Raw genomic sequence first — 13,290 nt, forward strand, 5'->3', positions numbered from 1 at the left:
GTTGCGGCCCAGGTGGTTTTGCGCCCCCCCCCCCCTCGTCTGCTGGTCCCTCTGAGCCAAGGGGCTGAGCGAGACCCTCGCGCTTTGCTCTCCCCGCGCCCCAGAAGAGGCTGGGGCCGGCGCCCCATAGCCCTGATCCCTTGATTCCCTTCTCCAGGCGGAGACACCGCTGTCCGGGGCCCCGAGGACGCGGCTGGGGTAGCAGGGCCGCGGGCGGCGGACCCCGGGTCTCCTGCGGGCTCTGCTTCCGCCGGGGCACGCGCCCCCACCCTCGCCCCGCGCAGAAGGGAGGTCATCCTTAAGCGAGTGGAATGTCGTTTTGTTCCTGAGACCTGGTTAATTGCATCGGGTTGGATATGGATAATCTGGTGTTTTGTTGAGGGAATTTTGCATTTCCCTCAATCTGGTAATTGTGTGGCTTAAGTGGTTATATATAAGACATCACAGTTCATTGTTTGGCACCTCTCCTGGAGATGGCTAGAAAATAAATCAGTTCCACGCAGTTTCAGCCTATTTACAAGACCAAGTAGGAATTCCTGTGATCATTCAAATATAGAGAGCTTTGATTTGTTGATGCCCTTGGTAATTTGCCGGCAAGTACGGGAGGGTCCAGGAAAAATTCCCGTAAATTCGCTGCCCTATATTGATTACAGGGAAAAATGTGTTGTAAAAAGAGCATCTCAAGCCATTGATAATGTTTTCTAAGTTTACAACAGATTCAGGAAACTAAAAAATGTTGCAGAGCCCAACAGCGTTTGCTGTCAGCCAGGAGGATGTATCTTGAGATGAAATCAGAGCTTTGTAGACATCAGCATAACACATGTAGGTTATGAAATAGTCAAACCAATACTGACAGGTATATCTGTAAGGAGAAGTCGAGTATTGATTTGGGGAAAATCTTTTTTGGTAAAGAAATAGCTAACTGATCCAGTAATTTCCTCTTTAAAAATGTCTCCTTTCCCCCTTTGATTTTTTCTACACCAAGGAGAGTCTTTAAAGACTCAGCAACTTTAGGTAGCTGGAAAATGTTTCTTAATAGCCTGTGTATACTCTAGGTATGTAGGGCTTTTCTTGACATTCATTTTCATTAAGAGAGTGAATATTGTGGCATAGAAATGCTTTAAACTTGAATTTTTAGGGTGTGTATCTACATTGTGTTGTCTCGAGATGGGATTTCTGTGAAGCACAGGTTCTCTTTATAACCAGTTTGACACAGTACATCCTTAATTTCACATGACTCAGCTGATAGTATTGCTTCGGTTCAAAATTACTACCAGGGTTGGGTTTTCATAATACATAAGACTTGCCATATAACCATATACATATTTATTTTTTTCATTTTTATTTTTTAAAGATTTATTTATTTATTTATTTTAAAAGATTTTATTTATTTATTCGAGAGAGAGAGACAGCCAGCGAGAGAGTGAACACAAGCAGGGGGAGTGGGAGAGGAAGAAGCAGGCTCCCAGCGGAGGAGCCTGATGTGGGGCTCGATCGCAGGACTCTGGGATTATGCCCTGAGCCAAAGGCAGACGCTTAACGACTGAGCCACCCAGACGCCCCTAAAGATTTATTTTTTTGAAAGAGCGTGCATGGCTGTGTGTGTGCGCCCACGAATCGGGGGAGGGGCAGAGGGAGAAGATGTCAAGCCGACTCTGCGCTGAGCATGGAGTTGGGCCTCCATCCCAGGACCCTGAGATCACGACCCCAGCAGAAATCAAGAGTGGGATGCCCAACTGGCTGAGCCACCCAGGTGCCCCATACCATATACATATTTAAATGACATGGCTAACTTGTACTTAGTATTATGCAAACTGTCCAGTTCAGTAGAGGACTGGTGCCAGGGTATCAGCAGGATAGAGATACTCTCTTGGTTTTATGGCTTTGGGCAAATTGGTTTTCCTTTCTGGACCTTCCTTTCCCTATCTGTAAAGTGTGGGGGGTGGGGGAGGAGGAAAGAGATGGAAACGAGCTCCACTTGCCACTTTTAACACTTAATGGACCCTTGTCTACTGAGTCTTCTTCCACTTTTAGTAGAACTGGGTCTTCTCATCAGTTCCATGGCATTGTTTGTGGTCCCTCCCCAAAGACAGCGAGTGAGGCCATCATAAAACTGGTGAGAACAAATTTTGGAGACTCTTGATGAGACCTCTGAAAGGGAGTGTTGAATGGGCCTTAGAGTATAGAGAAAAACAAGGACAATGTGAGGGAGTTTTTTATTAAACAAAATTTATTCAATGAAAGGACTGCCCTTTCTAAAATATGTGTGTGTGTGTATATATACATATATATGTGTCATTTTCTTGGTGTTGAAATTAAGCATCTTTTATGAAATGATGATGGTAAATGGTGGTATATGGTGATTGTAAATGGCAAATACAAGGTTGGTTATCTTATCACAATAAAATATTTTTAGAAATAAAGATAGCCTAAAATCTTTTGTTTTGCTATTGTTGTTAGGGAGTTTAGGAAAAAGTTCGCTGGGCTTTTGGTGCTAAGAAGATTAAAATACAGATTATTTTTTACAGTAAATATGAGTTTACTTTTGGCCATCTGTCCAAATCCACAGGCAACTGGGAAAATTGGTTAAATTTGCTTGGTATTAAAGATGTTACTATTCTGATTATTTTTTCCTACTGGATATAAAATGTCAGGATATTTTTTCGTGTGTGCTTGTGCCAACAAAATAAGCCTAGGCAGGGAAATTCCTCCTGGTGGTTGGAATTGTTAGTGGTGAATAGACTAGCTGCTGAGGTAAGGAACCCCCATGGGGTTTCTCTCTCAGCTCAAAAATCTTTTAGTATTGTGGCCTCAGTCTTTTGCTGTGAAACAACATGACCATTGAGAAATTAGGCTTACAGACTGTATTTCAGATGTGTTGAGGGGAAGAAGTGTCAATGGTTTGTTCCAAAGTGAATGTAGCAGATGATCTTTGTGTCTGTGAAGTCTTTAAAATTCATTCTGGTCTGCTGTTAATAACAGATAAGATTTAAAGTTATCGTAACTCTCTCTTTTTTGGTACTCACGAAACTGTAGGATATCTAAATGTATCAAACACATTTTAAAAGTGTCTTGAGTTAAAATGAATAATGCAGTCTAATTCTTTGTAATACTAATTTCTGTACTTAGAGGACTGACTGCTCTCAGCCACCTCTAAGTTCTCTATTTTCAGAAAATAATTGGGCAGGGGCGCCTGGGTAGCGCAGTCGTTAAGGCGTCTGCCTTCGGCTCAGGGCGTGATCCCGGCGTTCCGGGATCGAGTCCCACATCGGGCTCCTCCGCTGGGAGCCTGCTTCTTCCTCTCCCGCTCCCCCTGCCTGTGTTCCCTCTCTCGCTGGCTGTCTCTATCTCTGTCAAATAAATAAATAAAATCTTTAAAAAAAAAAAAAAACAAAACAAAATAATTGGGTAACTCCAAAAAGAAAATTTGTCCACTAGAAAAGAGTGCAGATCTGTTAACAGTGTTTTTCCCACATTGTCATTGTAGTTCTTTTCTGGTTAAATCCAGAGGTTTGCTCCTGCCTCCGTCTTTCTAAAATACATCTGTTCATAGTCACCCCACATCCCCACCACCAATTTTAAGTCCGTCAATGGCTCCCACTATTTTCATAATCAGATTTACTAATCCTTATCTTGGTATCCAGGATGCTTCATCACTGGACTCTGGCCTCCATTCTCATCCTCCCACGCACCCTTTTTGGTGCTTCACTGAGTTTTGCTGAACCACTCTTGGTCCCTTAACTCTCTCCAGTCTCCATGTCTCCCTCTGCTGGAATGTTCTTCTCTCACTTCATCCCGTTATCACCTTCATACTCAGCTTAGATATTACCTTGCCTTGAAGGCATCCCTTGACCTATCTCCTGCATACTTGTCCAGCTCCCTGTCTGGTAAGGATTTGGTGCCCTGTGTTTTGTCTGTTCCCTCCACTAGCCAGTGACGTCACAGTGCATAGCAGAGTGTGTGGCTTGACCAGAGGTGGTTGTATCTGCTGGGTGCGTTTGTTATGTGCTAGGCATGTCAGCACTACCAAGGAAGTAGAGATCACCTAAGTCCTTGCCCTTAGGGGTTTCACTCCAGGTGCGCTTGACCTCTCCAGCTGTGAGACCTCTCCCAGTTGTTACACACCAATTTGCAAAGTCTGTTTAGTTGTATCTTAGTGTCTAACTCAAATCATTTCTTGAAGGAGGGGACTCTCATATGTGTTTGATAACCCAGAAACCAGGTGGGCATTATCTTTATTCGTAGCTCTAGAAGGAATATGCATTTGCTCTATATTGCTTCCCCCATTCTCCTTGGATACCTTCCACCTTGGGTTTTTTGTTTTTGCTTTGATTTGATGTGTTTGGACAGTAAAGGTTTAAGAAATAAAAATATTAAATTGTGAGTTTGTCTGTTGTGCATATAGCCTAGGGAAAACAGAAGGGATAAAGTGAGGGGCACCTGGCTGGCTCAGTGGGGAGAGCGTTTGACTCTTGATCTCGGGGTTGTGAGTTTGAGCCCCATGTTAGGTGTAGAGATTATTTAAAAATAAAATCTTTTTTTTTTAAGACTTCTTTTCTTTTTTTTTTTTTTTTTAAAGATTTTATTTATTTATTTGACAGAGAGAGACAGCCAGCGAGAGAGGGAACACAAGCAGGGGGAGTGGGAGAGGAAGAAGCAGGCTCCCAGCAGAGGAGCCTGATGCAGGGCTCGATCCCAGAACACCGGGATCACGCCCTGAGCCAAAGGCAGACGCTTAACGACTGCGCCACCCAGGCGCCCCTAAAGACTTATTTTCAAGCGTGAGCTCTTGTGTGCACGTGTATGCATGTGAGCGGGAGGAGGGGCAGAGGGAGAGAATGCTCAAGCAGACTACCCACTGAACGTGTATTCTCCAGTCGGGGCTTGATCCCACGACCTGTGACATCATGACCTGAGCAAAACCAAGAGTTGGATGCTTAACCCACTCAGTCACCCAGGTGCCCCAAAAATAAAATGTTAAGAAAAAATGATAACGGGGAAAGATACCTTGTCTCTTACAAGAAGGCCCCATATTATACTTCTTTTCAAAAGAACTGAGGTTTTACAAAGAAAAATAAAAAGACCCTGGTTAAGGGCACCTGGGCGACTCAAGTTGGTTAAGCGTCTGTGTTGGGCTTAGGTCATGATCCCAGGGTCTTTGGAACAAGTATTGAGTCCCACCCTCTGCTCGGCGCGGAGCCCGCTTCTCCCTGTGCTTCTCCCACTCCCCCTGCTTGTGCTCTTGCGCGCTCTCTCTCTCTTTCTCAAATAAATAAATAAAATCTTAAAAAAAAAAAAAAAGACCCTGGTTAAGCTTAAGAAAGAGGCATTCAGAAAACCTGGCAGTTTTTAAATTAAAACTGTTAAATAAAAAAGGTTAAAAAAGTCCGTTTCTTCCTCTCCCTTCTCATATTCTTGGGAAAAATCCCAAGTCAGCCATTTTCCAGTCGCACCTCTTCTACTGAGAATTCCCGAGGCAGTCCGTTGGAGCTGCTTTTTTTTTTTTTTCCCCCAGGAACAGTCACAGTTGGACACTTTCTCCCAAGAGATGCCCCTTTTTCCTACGTAGGAGACAGCCATTGTCCTGAGTCCCACTCCCTCTTTCCTTGGAAGCTTCTCCTTGTAGTTTGGTTTTATCTTACCAGGCTCAACGATTCTTGAGCAGAACCTATTGGATTTTCTTCTTGCACACTTTTCTTTTTTAAGCTTTAGTGGGTTTGAGCCAGCCTTAAATCTTCTCTCCCATGTTCTTTCTTGTCCTCCCTCTCTGGCAGTCCGAGTTTTCTGCAGACTCCATTGAATCCTTACAGTATCCAGGTCTCCTCTGTCTCCCCTGTTACCAATTACCTGCCCTAGCTCCCTCCTTTTTATTCTCCATGCTCACCTCATTGCTGGCTTATTCAGCCTTGCCCAGTCCCCCCATGCAGGGCCTCCAGCCTTGCATTTTTTTTAGTCTTTGTTTTTTTATCTCCTCCTTGCCTTAAGCCTTGGCCCCCTCCTCCCTCCCATACTCTTCTTCATCATTCTTTATTATTCATGTATTCATTTGCAAACATGTATGTTTTTAAAAAATAATAGGATTATTGAGATATAATTCATATCCCATAAAGTTCATCCTTCTTGAAGTGTATACTTCAGTGGTTTTAAGTATATCCATAGAGTTGTGCGTTGATCACCACTGTCTAATTCCAGAGCATTTTCATCACCTCAGAAAGAAGCCTTGTTCTGATTAATAGTCACTCCCAATTCTCCACTCCCTCCAGCCCCTGGAATCCCCAATCTACTTTCTATCTCTCTAGATTTGCCTGTTCTGGGTATTTCGTAGAAATGGAGTCATAGAATTTGTGCACATTTGTCTGCCTTCTTTCGTTTAGCGTGATTTTTTTAAGTATTGTCCATGTTGTAGCATTTATTAGTACTTAATTCCTTTTATGGCCACATAATAGTTTATACTTTGTTGATGGACATTTGGTTTTCCACTTTTGGTGATTACGAACAATGCTACTGTGAACATTCATGTACGGGTTTCTTTGTGGATGAATATTTTCAGTTCTCTTGGGCGTGTACCTCAGAGTGGAATCACCGGGTCATATGGTAGCTGTGCTAAACTCTGAGGAACCACCAAGCTGTTTTCCAAAGCTGCATCATTTTACCTTCCCGCTAGCAGTGTATGAGGGTTTCAGATTCCCCACCTCCTCCTCGATATAAGGTTTCCAGAGTATTCTTTTAAAAAATGGGATTTTTTTTTTTTTGACACTTCTTGTTTTCTTCACTTAGTACTTCTGGAAATTCCATTAAATCAGCTGGCATTACTCTGACTCATTGTGATTAATGGCTTCATAGTAGTATTTCGTAGTAAAAATACACCATTTACTCATTCAATTCAGCAGATATTTATTTATTTAGTTTTATTTATTTATTTATTTAAAGATTTTATTTATTTATTTGACAGAGATAGAGACAGCCAGTGAGAGAGGGAACACAAGCAGGGGGAGTGGGAGAGGAAGAAGCAGGCTCTCAGGGGAGGAGCCTGATGTGGGGCTCGATTCCAGAACACAGGAATAACGCCGTGAGCAGATGCCCTGAGCCGAAGGCAGACACACAGTGACTGAGCCACCCAGGCGCCCCTTTATTTAGTTTTCTTAAGTAAACTCTGTGTCCAATGTGAGGCTCAAACTCACAACCCCAAGATCAAGAATCACAAGCTCTGGGGCGCCTGGGTGGCTCAGTTGGTTAAGTGGCTGCCTTCAGCTCAGGTCCTGATCCCAGGGTCCTGGGATCTAGCCAGCTCCCTGCTCAATGGGAAGCCTGCTTCTTCCTCTCCCACTCCTCCTGCTTGTGTTCCCTCTCTCGCTGTCTCTCTCTCTGTCAAATAAATAAATAAAATCTTAAAACAAACAAAAGAATCATAAGCTCTACTGAATTGTAATGAATAAAATGTTTTGCAAGAAAGTTTTTTTGGCATTTCAGTTACTAACGTTCCTTGTTTTTAAATTAAAAAAAAAAAAAGCGACCTGGACGTTTATGTTAAAGTTGTATTTCTGAAGGGCTAGTGTAGAGTATAAATGTCAGACAGGATGCTGTCTAGCCACACTGGGATTCTTTTTTTTTTTTTTTTTAAAGATTTTATTTATTTATTTGACAGAGACAGCCAGCGAGAGAGGGAACACAAGCAGGGGGAGTGGGAGAGGAAGAGGCAGGCTCCCAGCGGAGGAGCCTGATGTGGGACTCGATCCCAGAACTCTGGGATCACGCCCTGAGCCAAAGGCAGACGCTTAACGACTGAGCCACCCAGGCGCCCCTGCACTGGAATTTTTAATCACTTCCTTTCCTGACTTTTGCTCCGACTCCCTCTGCCATCACACATGTGCTTAGGTGGGTTGGGTTTCAAAATTTTATTTCTAAAGCGAGTACATAAGTTCTGTGAAGTCTGTGTTAATAGTGCTGTGGAGTCTAATGAGCATCTATAGCAGCGGAGCTGGGAAAGTGTATATTTCATGTGTACCTTTCATTAAATACGGTCCTCTCACAACACATCTTGAGATAGTTAGCACAACTATTATTTTCCTTAATTTTATAAATGAGGAAATGAGGTTAAGAATACAGAGTTAACCAGTGGCCAAGCTTGGATTTGAGCCATGGTTTCTGACTAAAAGTCTTATGTTCTTTTCACTATAATATGCTGCCTTTCAACTAGAATGCATTTGTCATAAGGCTGAAGGAACTACAGTGCTGTTTAGCCTGGAGAATGGAAGACTTCGGTGGGCATTGCTTCTCTTGTAATTGAAATAGTTGAAGCAATTTATTTTGTGTTGCTTTGGCAGGTGTTCTGGTAATTGGCAGATCCAATTGCACTGACATTTGGCTGCATAAACTGCCCAAGAATCGAAGGAGCTGCCCCTTTCAGGTTACTACCTAGTAACAAAGGCTGTGGGGTGTAAAGGGATGATGGGTAAGGGGATTAAACTTGATGCTTGACCTGTTTTACCAAAGTCCTCTCTCCTTTTGCTCCCCTTCTTTGCATCCTCTTTCTACATCCTTTATTGCCTGAGCTCTTAGCTGGGCCTCCTCTCTTCTCTTTCTTGCCTCTTTTTCCTTAAGCCACTCGGAGGCAAGTTTTAAATGTGAGATGGTCTCTTGATAAAATTTAATGATAATTCTGTTTGGCTCATTTTTCTCACATTTGGAATATATCCTCATTACCTCTGTATTATTTTATTTTACTTTATTTTATTTGTTTTAAAAGATTTTATTTTGGGGGTGCCTGGGTGACTCAGATGGTTAAGCGTCCCACTCGTGATTTGGGCTCAGGTCATGATCTCAGGGCTGTGAAATCAGGTTCTCCATCAGGCTCCTTGCTCAGCTTCTTTCCCTCTCCATCTCCCCAAACTTGCGTGTGTACACGTGCTCTCTTTCAAATAAAAAAAAATTTAAATCTTAAAAAAAAAGATTCTATTTTTAAATAATCTCTGCACCCAACATGGGGCTTCAGTCCACAACCCCAAGATCAAGAGTCACATGTTCCACTGACTAAGCCAGCCAGGCACCCCTCCTTCTCTTTTATTTTAAAGATTTTATTTATTTATTTGAGAGAGAGAGTGAGTGAGCGAGAGAGAGAGCACAAGCCAGGGGGAGAGGCAGAGGAAGAAGTAGACTCCCCACTGAGCAGGGACCCAACACGGGGCTCGATCCCAGGACCCTGGTAGATGCTTAACGGGCTGAGCCACTCTGGCGCCACCCCCCCCCTGTATTATTTTAAATAAAGTGACAGTAAAGTATGAATTTGGAATTTATAATTTTTTCTAATACTATTCCTAGAGGGATTTTTTTTTTTTTTTTTTTAGCTGGAAATGAAAATTGAAGACTGTATACTGGGGTGATAGGCTAAGGAGAGGTTTATTATGTAAGTATGAGATTCTCTGATGAAAGCCTAATTCAGTATTTACTTTCTCACCCAAGGTTTATATCCTTGGAGATAAGCACCCAAGGTTCTCACCCTATTTTGTTCACAGTTGCATGTGATTGTGCAAAATTTTGTACAGAAAAAGCTATATAGATGCTGCGTTTGCCTGGCCAAAGGAGTTGTACACTACAAACGGGCCGAGAGGGTGTAAGAGTGGCAGGTTCTGTGTTGACGTGAGTGACTTCTGCGAAAGGATCGTTAGAATTCTCAGTCACCGCACATCTTTAAAAGTGGTTTCAGAGATTAGTGAAGTCAAGAAGGAAAAGACCTGTTACCTCTCAGACAGCTGATGAATTTTTGCATAGCAGTTACCGGTTTGTCTTCTGTTTACAAAATTAAAAAAAAAATTTTGTCAGAAGTCCAGACTTTAGGGGCGCCTGGGTGGCACAGCGGTTAAGCGTCTGCCTTCGGCTCAGGGTGTGATCCCGGCGTTATGAGATCGAGCCCCACATCAGCTCCTCCGCTATGAGCCTGCTTCTTCCTCTCCCACTCCCCCTGCTTGTGTTCCCTCTCTCGCTGGCTGTCTCTATCTCTGTCAAATAAATAAATAAAATCTTAAAAAAAAAAAAAAAGAAGTCCAGACTTTAGGTATTTGTTCAGGGACTAAGTCTCTGTGCCATGCTGTGTCAGAAGCTTGGCAGCTTTCAGATGGTGAGGGTAGCTGAACTGAAAAAGGTTGCTTCAGGAGACAAGCAAATGAGACAGTCAGGAGAATTCTTCCTGAAGTACCATACAATGCTTTTTAAAATAACTGAAGTTATCCCACTGGTGTCTGGACCCTTTAGAGATGAACCATTGTGAATATCTGATATCTAGCTAACCGATGTTAGTGTAGGAACTTCCCATTTCCGCTGATGTCTCATGATAAATCAGCCCTCCCAGCCCCCACTGCAGGGCTTTTTAAGAGCAGGAAGGAGGACCCAACTACTTTTAAGGCTGTTCATTTGGTGTGGGGGCATCTCTGGTTATTAGCTGTCCCAGAATCTGCCTCTTGATAACGTTTACTCACTAGTCCTATTCCTGCTTTCTGTATCTTTTCAAATTTGAAAACAGCCATATTTTTTAAACAATCTACTGAGTTGAAAGTCCCTCTTCTTTGACTTGTTTCCAGAGCCCTATATTAGAATTTGAAGACTCCCATTTTCTAAGTTGGGGGTAAGAATGCTGTGATGTTTGTATGGGGATCTATTATTCTTAATATCTGCTACTAGTAACCTTTTACTGAAATTCAGAGTTTGCTCACATCATGTAGTAGTGTTGCAAAATTTTACTTTGTAAAGAATTGGAATGAAACAGAGACATATTTTATATGTTCTCTTTTCCTTTTTAAGATTTGAGAGAGAGAGAGCACACACGAGATGGGGGGGCAAAGAGGGAGGGGGAGAAGCAGATTCCCTGCTGAGCAGGGAGCCCAACACGGGGCTTGATCCCAGGACCCTGGGATCATGACTTGAGCCAAAGGCAGATGCTTAACTGACTGAGCCACCCAGGCGCCCCTCTGTTTTCTTAATATTTAATTGGTTATGTTATATTGAAATTCTGACATGTGACTGAGCTTTATTGCTTGAACTTGCAATACATTATTCATGCAGTGAAGGGAAATAATATGATCCTAAATTGGCAACAACCAAATCAGTGTAATTGAGGTATATGGTGTATCTCAGCGTTTGAACAAGGAAGTGTGGACCGTGACATTGTGAACTCAGAAGGAAGTGCTTTCCTGCTGTTTTTCTCTTTTTCCCTCTTATATCCTTATCCTACCAGTAATCGGTGAGCAGAAGTTCTACACTGTTACAGGATGTCTTATAACAGCAGTGAACTGTGTAATAGGTGGTTAACTGGCCTGTCTAGAAAGAGTTTACTAAGATTTTCTTATGACACACATGTCATTTTCAGCAGTGATTCAGGCTGTTGACCTCATAGCTTTGATTTTTGTCTGTTTATCGGGTGTTTGGTTCCATCCTCTGTACAGTTATTAAATGATATCTTTAAGGTACTTACCCTGCCTTGCCTCAGAAATGGGCATTTGCATCCTCAGTGGGGCCTGGGGGAGCAGTCTGTATACAACTGCCAGCTGAGGTTGTGTTGATAAGTGCTGGGGGGGGGTGCTCACGAAGAGAGGGAGACCATGTGTGAGCGTTGGTATTGGTGCCTTAAGTTCTCTGAGCTAGACCTCAAGGGGACTTGAGCTGTGCTTGGCCTTTGAGATTGGCTTTGAAGGAGGAGGCGTTTTCAGTGAATGGACATTGGAACTGGGGAAAGAACACACCAGTTGGTGGGAGCTGCGTGAGTAAGGCAGAGGTGACCAGTGTGGTTTCGTGGAAGAGAAACAGACCTGCTGCTCTAAACTTAGGCTGTTTGGAGAAGAGTCCCAGAGAGTGGTTTTGGAATTGTCGGCCAGGCTGTTTTGTGGAGAACTGGTGTTAAACAAGGGGATTTGGACTTTTAATATTCATGTTGAGTATAACATAAGCCTTCTAACTGTCTTTCTTGTCATGGTTCACTTTGTATATTATTTCTTGTGTTCTTTTGCTCCCTTGCCTATTGCTGCCTTTCCTTTTCTCTCTACTTGGAGGGACTCTGTGCCAGGCCTGAGGTTGCCAGAGAAAATACAGATGCTCGACTACATTTGAATTTGAGATAAACAGCAGTTTTTTTTTAATAGTCTAATTGTGTACCAGATGTTGCCTAGATAAAACAGTGTGAGGTGAGTGCTGTGGTGGAAGTACCACCACAGCAGGAAGTCAAATGACAACAGATGTCATTTGAGCTGAATCTTGACATGACATGTGAGCTGTTATTTCTCGGGCAAGAAGATGGTAAGGGGCTTTTAGGAATAGCGAGTGGTGGGAGTAGAAGTGTGGGTATTTGAAAGAGTGTTGCTACATTTGTGTGTAAAATGGGGAACCAGGTGGGGAAGGTGGGTGGGAGCTGGGGTCTGGAGGGATGTGTATTGGTCACTGGGGTGTTTGGTCTAAGACAGGCAGTGGGGCATTACCTAGTGGGGGAGTGGCAGGGTGGGTTTTGTGCTTCAGTGTAGAGAAACAGTTGTGGTACAGGAGCATTGCAGGCAGGGAGAACGGCAGGAGGCTGTGGTAGTTGTCAGGCTGTATGTTTTCCCTGACACAGGAAGAGGCTGTAATAGGGCTGGCAGGGCTGGAGAGGAGGGAATGCTATAAGCCATACCTACTGTTGGTTGCCAAGACATGTCCCACCATAGTTAAATGTCTCTGAACATAGAGCACACCAGAGGCCCTCTAGTCTCACTCTACAGACCACCCCTTGAGATAAAGAAAGACAGCCCAGGGAGTTACCCAGGTGTGGTGGAGTGGGGTGGGCTTTGGAGTGAGACCTACTCAGATCCCTGCTGTCATATTTGCCAGCTTTGAAGGCTCGGGTTACCCTTTTTTACGGTGGACTTGATAATCGTACCCATCTCCTTAGATGAAGGAGGATTGAATGAAACGATGTGTGTGAAATTTCCAGCATAGCGCTTGGCATATAGTTTCCCTTCTTTCCTTTTTGCCAGCGAGGTTTCAGAGGGATGGGAGAATGGTGGAGGTTGGCCATCATGTTGTCAGTTTCTGCCAGGCAGCAAGGGGATTGCAGAAGAAGGTACAGGTAAGCAGTGAGGCCCTGTGGCTCCTTCTCACATTTCATTCAGGGAGATCAGAGAGAGCCCTTCTTTGAGCTGTCTGTCCTTTCCCAGGAAATGTGGACGGAAACCCAGGGGAGTAATAGGCCTGTGGCAGAGACATTACCTGCCTGTCAGCCAATTCTGTTGAGTTGGGTTTTTCAGCTCAACAGAATGTCTGTGCAGATATGGC

General features: G+C 43.5%; 1 protein-coding gene across 1 annotated transcript in view; it reads left to right on the top strand.

Annotated features, from left to right (window-relative positions):
• The window catches only part of SPECC1L (sperm antigen with calponin homology and coiled-coil domains 1 like), a 122,720-nt gene that overhangs the window by 397 nt on the left and 109,033 nt on the right, over nt 1-13,290 (top strand). The gene's annotated exons all lie outside the window — the stretch shown is intronic.

This window comes from Ursus maritimus, unplaced genomic scaffold (genome assembly GCF_017311325.1).
Source record: "Ursus maritimus isolate PB19 unplaced genomic scaffold, ASM1731132v1 scaffold_33, whole genome shotgun sequence".
Classification (NCBI taxonomy): Eukaryota; Metazoa; Chordata; class Mammalia; order Carnivora; family Ursidae; genus Ursus; species Ursus maritimus.